Source organism: Cotesia glomerata, linkage group LG2 (assembly GCF_020080835.1).
Source record: "Cotesia glomerata isolate CgM1 linkage group LG2, MPM_Cglom_v2.3, whole genome shotgun sequence".
Lineage (NCBI taxonomy): Eukaryota > Metazoa > Arthropoda > Insecta > Hymenoptera > Braconidae > Cotesia > Cotesia glomerata.
Window position 1 is genome coordinate 20,575,988 of NC_058159.1, and position 19,740 is coordinate 20,595,727.

At 29.5% G+C, this 19,740-nt stretch overlaps 1 long non-coding RNA gene across 1 annotated transcript; it reads right to left on the minus strand.

Annotated features, from left to right (window-relative positions):
• Window positions 1-12,611: 12,611 nt before the first annotated feature.
• Window positions 12,612-13,440, minus strand: LOC123259758. The gene is made up of 3 exons (XR_006508313.1): window positions 13,404-13,440; window positions 13,124-13,321; window positions 12,612-12,825 (listed from the first exon to the last, which is right to left on the minus strand). It is a non-coding gene; the product is annotated as an uncharacterized LOC123259758 (long non-coding RNA).
• Between the last annotated feature and the right edge of the window lie 6,300 nt (window positions 13,441-19,740).

Genomic DNA, 19,740 nt, shown 5'->3' on the forward strand with positions numbered 1-19,740 from the left:
ATATTCTTTAAGTTGAAAAGTTTGAATGGCTTGATACTGAAATTTAAGTTAAATGAAATAATATTAAATCTGTTGTTTTTTCATAAATAGTGTACGAGTAATATTCGAGCAAAGAAAATAATAATCACTCTTAAAGTGCGCCGAATAATATATCATATAATATTTATATGCATGTATTGAAAAATAAGACAAGAAATACTTCCATAGATGTGACATCTTAATCCGAGACTAGACTTTTATTATTTTTACTTTCATAATTTTGAATTTCAAAACTTACTAATTTAATACACGGAAAGATTAGAACCCGACTGGTTCGTGTTCTGCACCAGACTCAGTCGTGTGCAAGAAAAAATGGAAGAAAAATTAGTTTACACCAGACTGAGTCGTATGCGCACCAGAAAGAGTCGTGTGCGTACACGACTCACTCGTGTTCTGCACCAGACTCAGTCGGGTGCTGCACCAGAATCCGTGCATAATAACCACTCTGGCGCCGCACACGACTGAGTCTGGTGCAAAACACGAATCAGTCGGGTTCTAATCTTTCCGTGTGCAAATTTTTATGATGTTACATCATGAACATTCGTATATAAGTACACGGAAAAAAGAAAACTCGAAAAATTACAGTATATAATGCAACGTGGCGCTTCGTGATGAAAAATATAAAAATTACAGTTTTAGATTGTAATTATTACATATTTTGTAAGAATTGCATTGTAGAATGTAATATTTACATTGAAAGCTCTGAATATCAAATTAAAAAATTGAATTTAGAAAAATGTTATTTCAAACTATAACTTTTCTAGTTTTGATTACGACGGGACCGATTTTACATTTTATACTGTAATTTTTCGAGTTTTCTTTTTTCCGTGTAGTAGATTTAAAAATTTTGTAAGTCTGGTCCTGGATTACGACGTGATAAGCGTAATTATCCGAAGGATTTTTTCCCGTATAATTTCTTATCTCAAGAAATATCTTTGTTGCAGATATTTAGTTTTATACTTTTCTCTGATAAATTAAAAAATTTTTTAATTTTATTGAAAAAAATTTTTTTAATAGAAGATAACAGGTTCCAACTCGAGTTTTCTTTTTTATTCAACTTTATTAATAAATTTCATTTTTTTTTTTTAATGATAAATGCAAACATTTTATTTATTTCTAAAAAAATGTATTCATTTATTAATTAAATGACTACTTTTAATAATAATCTAGTCATACGAAGCATGGATTAAATCTGTACTATTGAAATTATAATAGGATCAATTCCATTTGAAAATAGAAATTGGTATCATGTAAACGTAGCCAGAGCTTCCATTTAGAATAGCTCAAATCCCTACGTTGAACTACATATTTATCAGGAAAATCTTCGTTAACCTGATACATGGTAATAAGCTTCATTCTACCTAGTGTAAAATACCGTTCTCTTCTTTCATGCATGTTCGCACGTTTATCAGTACTATAAATTATAACTTAAACTTCTATACTTCAAAAATAATCTTACCTGTTAAAAAAAAAAAAAAAAAAAGATCAAAACTAAATATAATAATCATAATAATTGGTATTCATTAATCATTAAGAATTATTAACTTTGAAATCGATACTAGCAAATCCTCAAATCAAATGAACTTGCTAAATTGTCTGGATTATAAGTCTTGCGGTACTTTAAATCAATATTTAAATTGAAACATTCAACTGAAAATGTCTGAACGGTGAATCAATATTTTGTCTAGAAGTTATAATACGAAAAAAAAAATGCTTATATAATATTTGTCAGCCATAATAAATTATTATTTTATTTTTATCTGTTTGAATTATGGTTGAGAAAAACAACAACTGATGTATAAAATGTAGTAGAATCAATTTAAAAAGAGATCAAAAAGTCCCAAGAAATATAATCTCCACTAAAGATTGATTAATTTTTTTGACCTAAATTTACATTTCATTGGATTTTACTATTGAATTGTTAGTTGAAATTCTGTTCTTCGAATTGTTTTCACTTGATGACAGCAGTTGTATTTTACAATATATTATAAAACTGGTGAAATCATATTTCATTTTCAATACACACACTTACTACTGCAATTGGAATTTGTTATCAACAATGTAAATAAAATTTAATTCCAAACTTTGTAATGAAGAATGATTAAAGAGTGTCAAAGTTATAATTGTTTATTTGAATTAGTTATACTTATTATTATTATTATTATTGTTATTATTATTTTCTGCAAACCTTAACACCACAATTATTTATTTTATGAAACAAAAATGTTTAATGATTAAATTAATAAATAATAGAAGTTAAAATATATAAATGAATATTAATTTAATTAATAAAATAAATTTATTATCCAAACAGAAAATATATTTTGAAGCATTGCCCTATTAATTATTTTGATTACTATAACCCTATTTCTTGAAGAGTCACTAAAGATTCGATTCCTTTATATTAATAGTATATTACACTATTAGGGCAGAAAGTTTGAGATTTCGGCCCTGCGCGCCCGAGGCGTAGCCGAGAGCATCACGGCGCGCAATTCAGAGCTCTCAAACTTCTGCCCGTGTAGTGTATACTATTTTTCTTTATAGTCGGTCGAAAGTACGTAAAATATTTCATGTACTGTATCGAAAAAAAATTGATGCTTGCCCCCGACATTTACGGCACGAGCGAAGCGAGTGCTGCTGGTCGGGGGGGGGGGGGGGGGGAGGCATCAAATAAAAAAAAATTAATGTAAAATCAAATAAAAAATAATTAAAAAACATTTTTTTTTTATTTTTAGATTAAATAAAACTGAAATTTCTTGAATTCAACAAACATAATAAAGCTTATTCTCGGTTAAAAATAGAAAAAACGAGCATATTATCTGAAAATTAACAATAATTAATAAAAAATCAAATTAAATTGTTGTTACTGCGTACATTTTTCTAAATAATTCATTAATTAAATAAAGTTGATCCATTTTACACATGTCATTGTCAAACTGAATCTCAGTACAGTACAACCTGGTTATATGTTACATCGGATGATCTACTCACTCTTACGACAGTTATATTTTTATCTATATCTCTATCTATATATGAAATATTTCATGTAAGTAGAAGAAAGAAAGAAATATAACCAAGTTGTATTGTACCATCAATCGTAAATGATCAGCGTAAACAAAACATAGTTAGTAACAAATGACTAATGTCAGTCGCGGTAACGAAAGCATTTGCTCCCGCTGTTATAGAAGGCGAATGTGTAGCTTAATCAATGCACGAATCTTCAACTTTCTGCCTCGAAATAGGTGCAAAAGATTCGTACTTTCGACCGAGGTATAAAGAAAATTGTTTTTTAATAATAGTTTTCTTAATTTCAATAATTTCTTTTTCCAATTTTCTTCATTTTCACACGGAAAAAAGAATAGTTCAGTAAGCAAATTCATAATGAGTATTTATTATAGTTTCAGATAGTAGAAAAACTCTTTATAAGGTCGCTCATCATCGGCGTAGCGTCGCGGTATGGTATAGGGCCCTCGTGCGTCGGGTACCGTGTTCGAGTCTCGCGTTCGACATGTACGATTTTTAATAATTAATAATTACTAATTATAATTACTATTAAGGCGAGTGTGAAGTAAGGTTAAGTGTTATGTGTGATTAGTGTATCTAACTCCTCCATCATCTCCTTTCCCTTTGACTTATCAAATCTACCAATCAAAAAAATCTCTTCACATTAAAAAACGCTCCAAAAAACAAAAAAAAATTACAGAAAAAATAAAATTAAATAATAAAAATAATATTAAATAAAAGCAACAAAGAATTTGTTTTTTTTTATTCATGAAATATTTAAAAAATTTAGTCCTAAATTTAATATTTATATTTAAAATAGTAAAAGAAGATAAAAAAATAAGCATTTGCTTTTATTAATTTTCGCTTGATAATAAAAAAGCTAAAAATCAAGAAAGAATTAGATTTGGATTTTTGGTTCCAATTTTGGTTTCCAAACTGCAACCTAATCAGGAAGCCAAGTTAGGCTGAGCCTCGCAACTGCGTTACATCCCAAACTTCGGCCTGGTTTGGATGCCTCACTTACTGCAAGTTTGGAATTCGGCATGCCTTACTTGCGCCAAATCACTGCCTCACTGAAATTTCTAGTCGGGTATTCGTTTGTTTGCTTATTATAATGGAAACAGATATTAATACTATTCTATCAAAAAATAAATATCGATACTGCCATTCTAATTCGTCGTACTCCACAAGATTTGACTACTTGATTTGTTTTAATAATAGAATCATAACAATATTATGCAAGTCACATTATAAATTTAAAGGTCAAATATTTTAATAACTATTTTTAAACAATTATTTTCATCCGTCGAATCCCATTTAATCAATGTTAGAAATGAACCGTTTTTACCGTAAAAGTCTGTTGTAAAATTTTATAAATGTGGGATACGACGTATTAGAATGGCAGTATCGATATGTTAAGTGGATTATTTTAACAAATTCTTGAGTCAAGAAATCCATAAATGAAAACAATTTTTTTTTCCTTAGTATAATTTTCAGAACAAATTTTTTCATTTTTTTTTCTTATCTATCTTTGTACATAATATCGCTCTTCTCTGATGAAAAAGAAAAAATTGTTATGCATCTATTTTTTCAATAAATAATAGCTGATAAATTTTATATGGTATTAAATCATCTTATTCACAAAAATATGTAATTCACTGAATGTGCTGGAAAAAAAACACGTGTGTGATTATGCGCCTAACGTGTGGGGAAATTCAGCATGAATAATATTTGGCTAGTTTAGATAGTGTGGGTTTTATTATCTAATTTAATCTCACTTTATACCCTAAACCTATCATATGTACTTACAGCAGTAATAACAATACTGAATAATTTCACGACAAATAAATATTTATTAATTTTTATTCGACACTAATTTTTTAAGAATATATAGAGTGAAACCGCCCATCGTTTAGATCTTTAAACCGTTATTTATAACGCACTCATTCCGCATCAGTTATCTATTCAGTTAATTTATTTATAGATCGTATGAAGCTAATGTAAATTCACAAAGGATAAGATATGAGTGTATTCATGAGATAGACACTGCATTGACATTAATAACTTCAAGATGCAAAGTCAAAACATTTCATATGGAATAAAACGATTAGACATCAAGTTTGTATTAGCCCATGTTACTTTAATCACAATAGTACGGAAGGTGGTCGTAGTTGCTTATGCAGAATAAAAGAAATATTCTTATGATAAGATATTAGCATTGTTTTTTTTTGTAAAATACTTTTTTCTTTATTTTTTAATTTTTGATATACAGAGTGTCCCAGAAGTAACGGACGCCATTGTAGCATCTGATAAGTAAAATAATTCTGAGACGAAAAGTCCTTAGCCATTTTTTAATCAGACGCATAGATTAATAATTATTAATTAAAATAACGTCCTTTTATGCGTTAGAGAGAGAGCACTAGTGTTCAGTCAAGTGCGTTCCAAACGAAGACTCTTGCACGTGTGAATGTGTAAGTAAATATGTGTGACTACGTAATCTATAGAAGCTAGTTAGTCATACAGTTAGTTGTGTCTTTGTTTGGCACATACTTGACTGGACACTGGCGCTCTCTCTCCAACAAATAAAGAGACGTTATTTTTAATTAATAATTAATTATCTATGCAGTTAATTAAAAAATAGCTAAGGACTTTTCGTCTCAGAATTATTAACTTCCCACTAAGAAAATTGAAAATTTTCAAAAATCGGGAAGTTATTGGTTTCACCCTGTTTTGCGAAAATCGAGTTTTCATCAGATCTCGACGTTTTAAGGTTACAGGAAGCTTCCCTGACTATTCCCGCGATGGTGTCCGTGCGGCTGTATGTATGTATGTATGTATGTATGTATATATGTGTGTGTGTGTGTGTGTGTGTGTGTGTGTGTGTGTGTGTGTGTGTGTGTGTGTGTGTGTGTGTGTGTGTGTGTGTGTGTGTGTGTGTGTGTGTGTGTGTGTGTGTGTGTGTGTGTGTGTGTAAACTTCTTATAACTTTTGAACGGCTCGAACGATCGAATCGAAATAGGTGGAGATCCAATAAGTATCATTGCCATTAAATTTCGTGAAAATTTGAATCGATTCAGTTTACTAGATTTTGAGAAATCTCAAAATTAAAATTTTCAAAAAATCGTTTTTTTGGATTAACTTCTAAAGGGCTCGACCGCTCAATTCCAAAAACTGATCCGCTCTTGAATTTAAAAAACCACGTTGATTGCCACCAGTCCCGTCAAAATCAGTTGATTCGTTCGAGAGTTATCGAAAACGAAAAATTTCGAAAAAAGTGTTTTTTTTCACATAACTTCGACATTTCTTTTTGGATCGTATTAGATGCAATGAAATAATTATTAGAGCCCAAAAATCCACTTCGATCGCTACAAGAATGTGAAAATCGGTTGATTGGTTCATGAGTTATCGTTGTCGAAAAAATTCGGAAAAAGTGAATTTTTCAAATTTCTCTAAAATTTTCGGTTCGATCAGTTTGTGTTCAATAATATATCATAGAATTCGAAAAACTGCGTGGAATACTGCCAACCGGGTGAAAATCGGTTCATTCATTCAGAAGTTATTGCGGTTTGAAAATTCATAAAATACTATCTTATTAAACTCCTATCAGATTTTTGAGCTCGAAGAGCTCAAAAGCTTAGAACAGCTAACTTTTTGAACTCGGAGAGCTCGAAATAACACATAAATTCTATTTTTGAGCTCAAAGAGCTCAAAAACCTTAAAGTAAAATTTTAAGCGCTTAGATATGGAATTAGCGGGAAGTTGCAGGGATGGCCTTCAGGATCAACCGTTTTCCAGATTTTTTTTTTCATCAGATGCTACAATGGCGTCCGTTATATTATATTATATTATAATATAATATATATATATATATATATAGCATATATATATATATATATATATATATATATATATATACACAGAGTGTCCCAGAAGTAACGGACGCCATTGTAGCATCTGATAAACAAAATAATTCTGAGACGAAAAGTCCTTAGCCATTTTTTAATCAGACGCATAGATAATTAATTATTAATTAAAATAATGTCCTTTTATGCGTTAGAGAGAGCACTAGTGTTAAGTCAAGTGCGTTCCAACGAAGACGCTTGCACGTGTGAATGTGTAAATAAATATGTGTGACTACGTTAGCTATAAAAACTAGTTAGTCATACAGTTAGTTGTGTCTTTGTTTGGCACATATTTTACTGGACACTGGCGCCCTCTCTCTAACAAATAAAGAGACGTTATTTTTAATTAATAATTAATTATCTATGCGGTTAATTGAAAAATGGCTAAGGACTTTTCATCTCAGAATTATTTTTTTCATCAGATGCTACAATGGCGTCCGTGACTTTTGGGACACCATATATATATATATATATATATATATATATACATAAATATATATATATATATATATATATATATATATATATATATATATATATTAGACTGTGCCAATTAAATCGAAGATTTTTTTTTTCCGGTCCCATATCAAAATTTCGTTAAGTTACATAAAAAAAAATTGTGTCAAAATTTGAGTCCTTTATCTTCATTTTTTAGTTAGCGCTCGCAAAAAGAAGAATTTTCGCCAAAAAAAGTTTTTTTTCACTTATTTTTTTATTATAGAAAATTCAATATACCAAATATGAAAAAACCCTTGATATGGTTTTGTAGGAAATTAAATTCTCTACAAAGTTGATTTTTTGTCGAATTTAAAGAATCAACAGCTTCTTTTTAATAGCTAATTTAATTAAAATTTGTTTGATAATTTTTGTTTTCAATTATTGATGGACACGTATTAAACTACTCCTTAACGAAAAGAACTGACTAATACAATTTTTCTAGGAATATTTATGATCTAAAAAAATAGTTTTTCTGCTTTAATTGATTGTATTACACAATTTTTTTGGCGAAAATTCTTCTTTTTGCGAGTGCTAACTGAAAAATGAAGATGAAGGGCTCAAATTTTGACATAATTTTTTTTTTTTTTGTAACTCTCAACGAAATTTTGATATAGGACCGAAAAAAAAAAAAATCTTCGATTTATTTGGCACAGTCTAATATATATAGTCAAAACCGTTTATAACGACATATATCATCAAAATAACTGTCAATGAAACCCTTCCACTGATTGACTTTGAAATCCATTCCGAATCAAGTTTCAGTAAACATTTTCAAACATCGCAAACCACACTCTGACGTCCTACTGAAAACAATCAGAATAGCTTTTTGAGACCTTAAAACTTCGAATTCTGATGAAAACTAAATTTTTTTAAAATTGAACTTCAACCAAGTAACTTTCCAAGTTTTAGAAAATTTACGGTCTTACTATATAATGTAAATATTTTCAATATATCCGATTTGTGTTTCATGTATTCATTTGTAAACTTGTCAACTAATATATTCTTTGCATAAATATTAAATAAAACCTTTTTGTGTACTATTAAATATTTTCAAAATATATCCTGTTAAGATTTCTGTGTTTATTATTTAGTTTTATTTATAAAAAGCTTATATAAAATAAAATGAAAACTTTGCTTTGTATTAATTATAAACCACAAAATCGATAAAAGTTGTAAACTTTCTAGCAAAAATTATAGTGTTAGTTTAGAGATGCAGCAGCATAACTGACCTAACTTATTAAAATGCTCTCACGCTGGGTGTTATTTCTTTTTTCAGAAAGGATGGTAAAAGTTTAGTTGGCACTGGTTATCCCGAGGTTATTATTGAACTGAAAATGTAATTTTTGTATTATATTTTCTCATATACTATTTCTAGGATACGTACATCCGACTGAGCTATGGCTTGAATATTTTAAAGTTTATTTTATAACGTTATAACATTTTATATAATCAAACTGAACTAGAAGTTCATGCACAATAACGAGAGTAAAAGAAAACAATTAATAATACATTGTGAATTAAGTTTGTATCGTACCATTAAGTCCTTCCTTTTTTTTTTGTTAATTTTTTTAAATCATCAATTAATTAACTTATAATTAGTGTTGCAATCGGCCAAAAAATCATTACAGTCTAGCAATTAAAATCTACGTAAAAATATCGATAATTTGATAAGATATCTTGATAATGATTGATTTTCAAGTTTTGAAGATTTCCATCGATTATTATTATGATTGACTGTGGTAAAAAAAAAATTTTTAAATGTATGCTTTGGATTAATTTTTCATGACTTCATTGAAATGTTCAAAAATATTTAATTACTATTGAATTATCAAACATGATCTAAGGTAAAAGCCCCCGTAGCTGCTCATGTACCAGTAAATGCTCACTTCATGTATTTGTATATCTATATTCACAAATATATTTGTGAATATAGATATACAAATACATGAAGTGAGCATGTACTGGTACATGAGCAGCTACTGGAGCTCTTACCATATTACTGATTTACAATTAAAAGTAAATCAGAAAATAAGAAAGTTAACTATTTTCAATAATTGACACTATTGTTATTTCATAAATTTCTTGGCATTTTATTATTCATTTCATTACGCATGTACCGTACCTGATCAGTTGGTTTGATAATATGCATGTGCGTAAAAATATAAATTTGACGATCTATATAATATAAGTGAATGAAAAGTGGTTGATTTAATTTTTTTATAAATAATTGTAATTAAACGACACTACAGAAGATCACTATCTTTAATACCGTTTATTCACTTGGTGATATAAATTTATTCAAAAAAAAAAAAAAATCATTTGATTAATAGATATTTTGTCAAGTTATCGTGTACGTAGAAAATGTATAAAATGTTTTCGAAGCTTAAGATCCCATAATCAACAAAAACAGTTTTTCAGCTATTTTAGTAATTTCGTTATTTCTATCACGTTTAATTATATATTTTGTTTCTAAAACACGGATTTAATATTCACCACATTCACTGTGTAATAGTATACAAATCATAACCCGTGAAAAAATTTTTCGATGTTATCTGATCTGATCATATATGGTTACATTCGAATTTATATAAGAATAAAAAAAAATTATTATAATTTTTTTCGTCCCAAAAATATGTACGTCTATTAACTTGTCGTGTTAATCAAAAATTGATTTAGTATTTAATTAAACTAAAACCCAATCTCAAATGAGTTTTTCATAAAAGTAATAAGAATTATTATTATTTTCGAACTCAATATTTCATACTTAACTCTTTTATCAGGAGACAATTCAGCGATCAATTTTGAAACTACACATATGATATGGTACTCAAATTGGAGCTTATTTAAAGAGATTTCAGATTCAATTTACAGAGATTCAATAAGTTATTCTATTCAAAAGTTATTCGAGTAAGAAAGTGAAGAAAAATGAATTTTTACACTGAAAAAAATAATTAGTAGAGGCTACCGATTGGTAATCGGTAGAGGTTACCGATTGGTAATCGGTAGAGGTTACCGATTTTTTTTTCGGTAGAGGCTGCCGATTAAAATCGGGAGAGGTTACCGATTTTTTTTCAGTAGCAGCTACCGATTTCTAATCGGTAACCTCTACCGTTTTCAATCGGTTGCCTCTACCGATTTTAATCGGTAACCTCTACCGAAAAATCGGTAGCCTCTACCGAAAAATCGGTAACCTCTACCGATTTACATTTACCGAAGAAATAGTTTTTGGGGCCTATAACTAAAGTAGAAATGACATGTCAACATGATTTTCATGTGACAGCAACATGATTTTCATGTGGTAGTAACATAATTTTCATGTGGCAGGCAATCCTTTATTTATGATTTGATGTAACGTTTTAATTGATTTCGCTTTTTGTTGCTATTGCAACCACTTTGGCAACGATTACCATCATGAGAACGGTTAGATATTATTAATTGAAATTTGTAAAAATATTGATTGATGAAATTTTCGATGATAAACATTTTGTCCAAAACGTACTCAAATGAAAGGTCTCGATGAGCGTAACATCAGGATGAGCTTATTATCTTAAGAAAAGTCAATAATTAGGAAATGATGTTGTATTTTGTTCACTGATGATATTTTTAACGATGTAAGCTTGTCCTGGTGTTACACTTATCGAGATCTTCCATTTGAATATCCACACGAATTTTTTATGTATTTTATATATTGTACAAATATGAAAAATGTCATATATATACAATGTATGAAAAAGTCGTGTGCGTACTCAAACGACACGTCTCAATGAGAGTAACATCAGGATGAGTTTACATTTTTAAAAATGTCAATAATTAAGAAATGACGTTGTATTTTGTCCACTAATGATATTGTTAACGATATAAGCTTATCCTGGTGTTACACTTATCGAGACCTTTAATTTGAGTACCCACATCAATTTTTCATATATTTATATATATCATATATATTAGGGTGTTTAAAAAAAAAAAAAAAAATTTTTTTTTTTTAATGGTGTTGAAAAGTTGAAAGTACATTTAAAAACAAAAATTTTGGCGCCTATTAGAGCCCTTAATATTAATATTAAGGTTTGCCTCAATTCATTTGTAATTTTTCTATTTAAATAACACGAGAAAACTTTTTTTTTATTTTTGAATTTTAATTACTTCGGGATGGCTTGTTTACGCAATATCCCAGAGAGAGGTCTTATAGGAAATTTCACGCTCTACAAAAAACGTTTGAAGGTCAAAGTTCCTCAGATCAACCGTTTCAAAGATATTTGCAATCAAAAATAACACCAATCAAAAATTTCAAATATTTTCCAATAAAATTGCAAAAAAAAAATCATACTTTATATTGATATTGTTTTTTTTTGTAAAATCAATTGAATTCTGTTAATTTGAAATTTTAATTTTTTTTTTTGCTTATTATAAACAAATGATTTTTGGGTCTCTTATATAACAAATTTATTTTATTTTCTACCAAATACTAATAAATCCTATTAAACAATCAATTCTTTATAACAAAAAACAACATTTAACAACAATTCATAAAATTTTTTCTAACTTGAAAATATTACAGTTTTATAAAATTATTTTTATTGCAATTAGGATATTGTTTTCTGTGTTCTGTCACTACTTGCAATAAATACTGAAGCTATTCTTCATTTTTCGTTAAGCATCGATTATACTGCTCTATCAATGCCACGCCGCGTTCTGCTACATCATTTACAACTTGAAGTTTCTCAAAATACTCCAAGTTTCTTTTGTAATTTAGATTCTGAGGCCACAAAGTTACATCCTCATCAATGAAATCATACGACAAATCAAACGATTTAAACAGATTTATCGATCTCATAGATACAAATTGACTAAGATCTTTATTTAATAATGACTCTAAATTTTTCTTATCGATTATAAAACGACTCGTTGTAGTTTCATTGGTTTCACTGTTTTTTAAAGCATGAACTATTCTTCTTTTTGTTTCAACTGAAACAGTTTTGTCAAAGAGAGATAAAACAGACAACTCGTTATTTAAATACCACAAGTGATCGGCTAATTTTTCTGAGCATGCCCGTGAAATAGTATTATTAAATATTTTATATGAAATTAATTCTTTAATTAAAGTTAAATCATTATTAGGTGCTGCTATAGCGCACGGCGCAGTATACCAAGCTTTTAAATAAAATATGATAAATAAACTAAGTTCTCGTAATCCAGCTATTTCTGATTTAGTAAGATGAAATTCATTTCTAAATAAAAAAATTTTTAAACTATATATTGCTTTAGCCATTCACCTTGCATGATGGACGGCTCCAGGACGCTTAAATGTAATATTTGTGGTAGTAGCACTCAAAAATATCGATGATAATTGCAGGAGTTCACGGTAATCGTCACGACAATGATCCATCTACAAAAAAAGTTCAAAGTCAAAATAAAATTAATTACATTGCAACCTCAAAGTAAAGAACATTAATTATTATCAACTGATGTGAAGTAAAAGTTACAAAATATTTTACAAATGCAATTGTAATCGCTAATGATGATTAAAAGTGTAATAATCATGTGAAATTGATTTCCAATATTTTTATTTACAACGGGGTTAATTATTAAGTGTAAAATGGATGATTATACGGAACTTCATAAATTTTCATGTTTCACTTTAACATCAGTTGATAATTCTTTAGCGCTGGATTAAAAAATTTTACTTCTATTTGATTATTAACGAATTTCAAAATTTCATCTTTGATTGGTGTTATAACTTCCAAAATTTCTTGGTCATAAATACCAGTATATTTCAAATGCACTTCGAAGAACAATTTCAAAAATATGGTGTCGACATGGCAAGTATAACAGTTGTCGATTCAGAGCCTTTTCTACTAATACACACGCACCATTTCTGATTCCTGTAAAAATAAAATAAGAATTTAGCATTTAACATTACTATAACTAAACGCTTTATATATTAATAATTAATAAGTAATTTACCCGTATTTGACGCTGTAGTATTAGAACACAATGCTTTGATGTTATCAGTATTGATATTCCATTGTTTCACTGTTGTAATAATAGCTGAAGCTTGATTTTGTCCAGTTCCAGATTCTAGTTTGGGGACTCCTAACAGTTGAAATTTACCTGATGATGATAAAATAATAGGAAGCCGGTCAACTTGTTCTATACCTGTAATATCTGACAACAGTTTTCCATCAAAATGTAGCACATAATTATCAGTTTCCAAATTAGTTTTCAGATTTAACGTCGCTTCTTTGCGAAATTTTTCCCGTGCTCGGTGAATAGTCAAATGACTGAAGTTTACGCTTGCACAATCAATATTTAGGCTAGATAATAAAGTAGCAAAAATGAAAGTCGCCGATCTACTACTCACATTAGCTCTATCCAAAGCCGCAGCAAGTTCTGGTGTCATTAGATCAATTTTAGGAATTTGTTGTTTTGGAATTTCATCTTTACAATCAGAGATTATACGAGAAGTATTACTTTCCAAAGATTTCTGGGATAACTTAGATGTTTGACTTGATATTTCATGATTAACAACATTATCAGTCTCAACTGTACAAGAATAGTCAACATTGTCATTACCGAACTCTCCGACATCAAATGTACCACTATCATTATTGTTATTATAATTGATATCAATGTTCTCTTCATTATTGTTATCACTATTACTGTAGTTATTATTTTCATCGCTAACATCAACATCCATATCTTCAACATCTTCTGGAATTGGTTGAGAATTATATGAAATAAAACTACGTCGACTGGAAGATTTTTGTCCCAAATAAAATAATCTTTTTTCTTTATCCAGTAAATTTAGCACATCAGCATGAGCTATATCAAATAGTTTATTTAATTCGTCCCGAAAAAGGGATTCATTTTTTTTTTGAGATTTGGACTTTTTCCTCTTACAGTCTTTTTGTTAATTCCTCCATTGATTGTAATTTGAGGTTAGTTTTAAAAAAGCAGATCTTTTCTCTCTTGTCGGGATTTGTGCCACACACCAAATTTCGAAAACTTTGTCGACAGTGGTTGATGTGCTTTCTTTTACTGAAAAATTTTTCGTTTTGAGCAAATTAAATTAATAATATAACGAATTTAAATAACAATCAATATCAATAAAGAAAGACAATGACGAGAAGATAGAACAAAGCATTGAAAGCAGAGCAACAAAGAGAAATTGGTACTGAACGACCAAGCTTACCAACACAGAGCTTACTAACTACATTACTCAAATCAAACGAATATACTACTTTTATCGACGGAGCTGAATAAAGCTCATTCAATATTTTTTAAATGAAAAAAATTAATCAAATTTTATAGTTGATTGAATTGATTTAATATATTTATAATTTTTTTAACATTTTTAATAAAATACAATGATGAGTGTTTGTTTAGTTAGTGTGATCAGGAACTTTATATTTTCATCTTACAAAAATTTATGAACTTTATGAAATATAAGATTAATTTGTTATAAAAGAGACCCAAAAATCATTTATTTGATATTTGTAACCTGGGTACTCAATGGAAGCTATTGATGAGTGTAACATCAGGATGAGCTTATATCTTCAAAAACGTTATTAATTAAGCAATAACTGTGTATCTTGTGAACTATTGACATATTTTAGGATATAAGCTCATCCCGATGTTACACTCATCGAGACTTTTCATTTGAGTACCCACATCAATTTTTCGTATATTTATATATATTATATATATGTATATATGAAAAATATATCAAAAATGCATGTGGGTACTCAAGTGAAAGCTCTTGATGAGTGTAACATCGGGATGAGCTTATATCTTAAAAAATGTCAATAATTAAGAAATGACATTGTATCTTGTAAAATATTAACATTTGTAAAGATATAAGCTCATCCCGATGTTACACTTATCGAGACCTTTCATTTGAATGCCCACATGAATTTTTTTTATATTTTATATATTTTACAAATATGAAAAATATTATACATATGAAATGTATGAAAAAAATCGTGTGCGTACTCAAATGAAAGGTCTCAGTGAGAGTAACATCAGGATGAGTTTATACTTCAAAAAATATCAATAATTAAGAAATAACGTTGTATTTTGTCCACTAATTATATTTTTAACGATAAAAGCTCATTCTGGTAAGCTCATTAACGATAAAAGCTCATTATATAGTTAAAAATATCATCAGTGGACAAAATACAACGTAATTTCCTATTTGATAAAATTCATTCTTAGCTGAACTTGACATGATACATGAAGACTCCCACCAAATTTGAAGTCTGTCGAAGTTACAGTTTGGAAATTAAAATTTTAGATTTTAACACCCACCCCCGCAATTCCTATCGGAATTAAAATTTATTGAAATCCATTTTGAGATGATCTCTACAAGAGAAATAAAAGATTTCTACCAAATTTAGAGTTTTCAGAAGCTATATTATGGAAATGAACATTTTTTATTGTCAACACCCACTCCCGCGATCCTTATTGGAGGTGATTCGTTGTAAAATCCGTTCTTAGATCATTTCTATATCACATATAGAAAACTCCTATCAAATTTGAAGTCTATAGGAGCTATAGCTTTGAAATTAAAAATTTTAATTGTAAATACCCACCCCCGCAAACCCCTGTGGGGTGAGCTATCGTAAAATTCGTTCCTATATTATTTCTACATCTCTAACAGAAAATTCCTACCCAGTTTGGAGTCTATTGGAGCTATAGTTTGAAAACGGGAATTTTTTATTGTTAACGCCCCCGCAATCCTCTTTGGGGTAGGATATCGTAAAATTCGTTCATAAATTATTTTTACATCATGTACAGAAATTTCCTATAAAATTTGGAATCTGTAGGAGCTATAGCTTGAAAATTACAAATTTTCATTGTTAATACCCACCCTCGCAACCCTCTGTGGGGTGGGATATCATAAAATTCGTTCATAAAGTATTTCTACATTACTTATAAAAAATTCCTACCAAATTTGGAGTCTGTAGGAGCTATAGCTTGAAAATTAAAAATTTTCATTGTTAATACGCACCCCCGCAACCCTCTGTGGGGTGTAATATCGTAAAGTTCGTTCATAGATTATTTCTAGATCTCTGACAGAAGATTCTTACTAAATTTGGAGTCGATAGGAGCTATAGTTTAAAAATGGGAATTTTTGATTGTTAACGCCCCCGCAACCCCCTTTGTGGGTGGAATTTCGTTAAATCCGTTCTTAGCTGACTTCTACTCGGTAAAAAGAATATTCCTACCAAATTTCAAGTCTCTAGGTCTTATGGTTCCAGAGATATCGTGATGAGTGACTATATACGTGGAAATCTCATATATACATAGATGTGGGTGAGTGCATGGATGGATGCGTGGGTGGATGCGTGGGAGTGGGGGGGGTGGATGTGTGGGATGGTGTGGATGGAGAAGCATTGAAAGCGTAGAGTTGATGTTATACATTTTTCCGACTTCTTTATAAGCTAGAAAAAAAAAAGAATGACGAAAAAACGATCGTCTTTTGTTTTATTGATGGAAACAAAAAACAAACGACTACACACATAAATTAATAAAAAAAATAGGAATTTTCTATTGTTAACTCCCCCGCAAGACCCCTTGTGGGTGAAATTTCGTAAAATCCGTTCTTAGCTGACCTCTACTCGGCAAAAGGAATATTCCTACCAAATTTCAAGTCAATCGACCTAATAGTTTCTGAGATTTCGTGATGAGTGAGTTCAAAAATGGGATCTCCTATATATATAGATTTATTGGCACCAGATGTACAGCTTGTCTAACAAACTCTGATACATCTTTCGCTTAAATCTACTTTTCTTACACTAATTTTATAATTTATTATTTTATTTTAGTATTCCAACTTGATAGTTAATCTATATTTCAATCCATAACGCTAGTAAATACTTTCTTCGACTTTGGGTCGTTTCCTTAGTTTCAGTTTATCGCATATAGGAGATTTTTTTCAAATTTGGAGCTTATAGGAGCTACAGCTCGAAAATTTAAAATTTTAATTGTTAAAACCCACCCTCGCACCCCCCTGTGGGGAGGGATATCGTAAAATTCGTTCATAAATTATTTTTACATTACTTACAGAAAATTCATACAAAATTATGAGTCTGTCGGAGCTGTAGCTCAGAAATTTAAAATTTTCATTGTTAACGCCCACCCCCGCAATCCACATTGAGGGTAGGCTGTCATTAAATCCGCTCTTGAATCATTTCTACATCCCATAGAACAGATTCTTACCAAATTTGGAGTCTATAGGAGCTCTACAGCTCGGAAATTTAAAATTTTCATTGTTAAGACCCACCCCCGCACTCCTCTGTGGAGTGGGATATCGTAAAATTCGTTCATAAATTATTTTCACATCACTTACACAAAATTCATACAAAATTAGGAGTCTGTAGGAGCTAGAAGTCGGAAATTTTTAATTTTCATTTTTAACGTCCACCCCCGCAATCCATATTGGGAGTAGATTGTCGTAAAATCCGCTCTTAGATCATTTCTACATCACATATAGGAGATTCCTACCAAATTTGAAGTCGATAGGAGCTATAGGTTAAAAATGGGAATTTTCTATTGTTAACGCCCCCGCAACCCCCCTTGTGGGTGGAATTTCGTAAAATCCGTTCTTAGCTGACCTCTACTCGGCGAAAGGAATATTCCTACCAAATTTCAAGTCGCTACGCCTTATGGTTCCAGAGATATCGTGATGAGTGACTATCTATATCTATAGAAAGTCTCCTATATATATATATATATATATAGATATATATATATATATATATATATATATATATATATATATATATATATATATAGATGTATAGATTAGGGTGGACCAAAAAAAACTTTTAATTTTTTTTTCTTTAGCTACCGCAAAAATATCGTCCAAGATGACGAAAAAAAAAATTCTGGTCGAGTTTGAGCTCTTAATATCAATATCTAAAGGTATCACATGGTGATTTTTGATTTCCCCTTTAAATAACACGGGAATTTTTTTTTTTTTTTTTGGAATTTTGATGTATCTCAACGAGTTATTGTGTGGTAAAAATAAATAAATATTTTTGTAGGAAATTGAACGGCCTACAAAAAAGGTCTGATATAATTTTTCGCTTAGTCAACTCGGTTAAAATTTATTCGCAATTAAAATTCAACTTAAAATAATATACGATGACTTTCACAATTTTTTATACTTTTTAACAATAAAACGGCTTAAATTCATAAAACAACATATTTTTCGTGATTTTTCTCGTTTTTACTTCCCAAATTTATTGAGAAAAACTTATGTTATATGATAACCTACTCCCAATACGGATTACGGGGGTGGGTGTTAACAATGAAAATTAAAAATTTACTAGCTATAGTTCCTATAGACTTAATTTGGTAGTAGTCTTTTATTGGTCATGTAGAGATAATCTCATTACGGATTTCAATAAATTCTACTTCCTTTTCTGTGTACAGAAATAAAATTTGATAGAATCTCAAGAGAAACAGGAAATTCCAGAAATGGCCTCCAGCGTCAACCGATTTGAATATTTTTTTTTTCTTAATAATTAGATATCAGCTAAAAAAAGTAGAAGAGAAAAAATGTTGTTGTTTATGAACTAGGACTTTTTGAGACATGAAATTTAGGATAAGTCTATTGAGTTTCAATGAAATTTTCTAAAAATTTCCTTACAAAGCTCGTCTCTCTGGCAGCAGGGTAAAAGTCATAGTAAAGTTTTCAAAACTTAATATTAATGATAGTTATTCAGTCAACGGACTAAGAATTTTAAATACATGCATTGAAATAACATGTTATTTTTGCTGATCACATAACCGATAAATTTTTCTTATTGCGAGATCGCGGGTTTGTAACAGATGAAAATGAATGCATTTTCCAAACATTTGATATATAAAAAATAAATTTGGCTAATTATTTAAATAGAACTTGTAAAAAAAATGTTAAATTAATCATGTTAAATTTATTTTATATAGAAAAATAATGTCACTGAAAAAATTTTGAATAACAGAAAAATTCTTCGCATTTGCAGCTAGATCGATTTCAACTTCACTTATGAGACTTACAATGACTTTAACTAAAACTTTCAATACTCCATTTGGAATCTGTGCAAATCAAAACAATACTCCAATTAAATTTCAAGTCTAGATCTAAAAATGCAATTCTACAAAGCGCTCAGCGAAGCAAGTGGGTAACAGAAAATTGATAAATAATAGATATAATCGCATCAAAAATCTTTACAGTACTTCCGACTACATTGAAATCAGTTTTCAACGCTTTTATTCGAATTGTGTGCTATATGACATAAGTTTTTCTCAATAA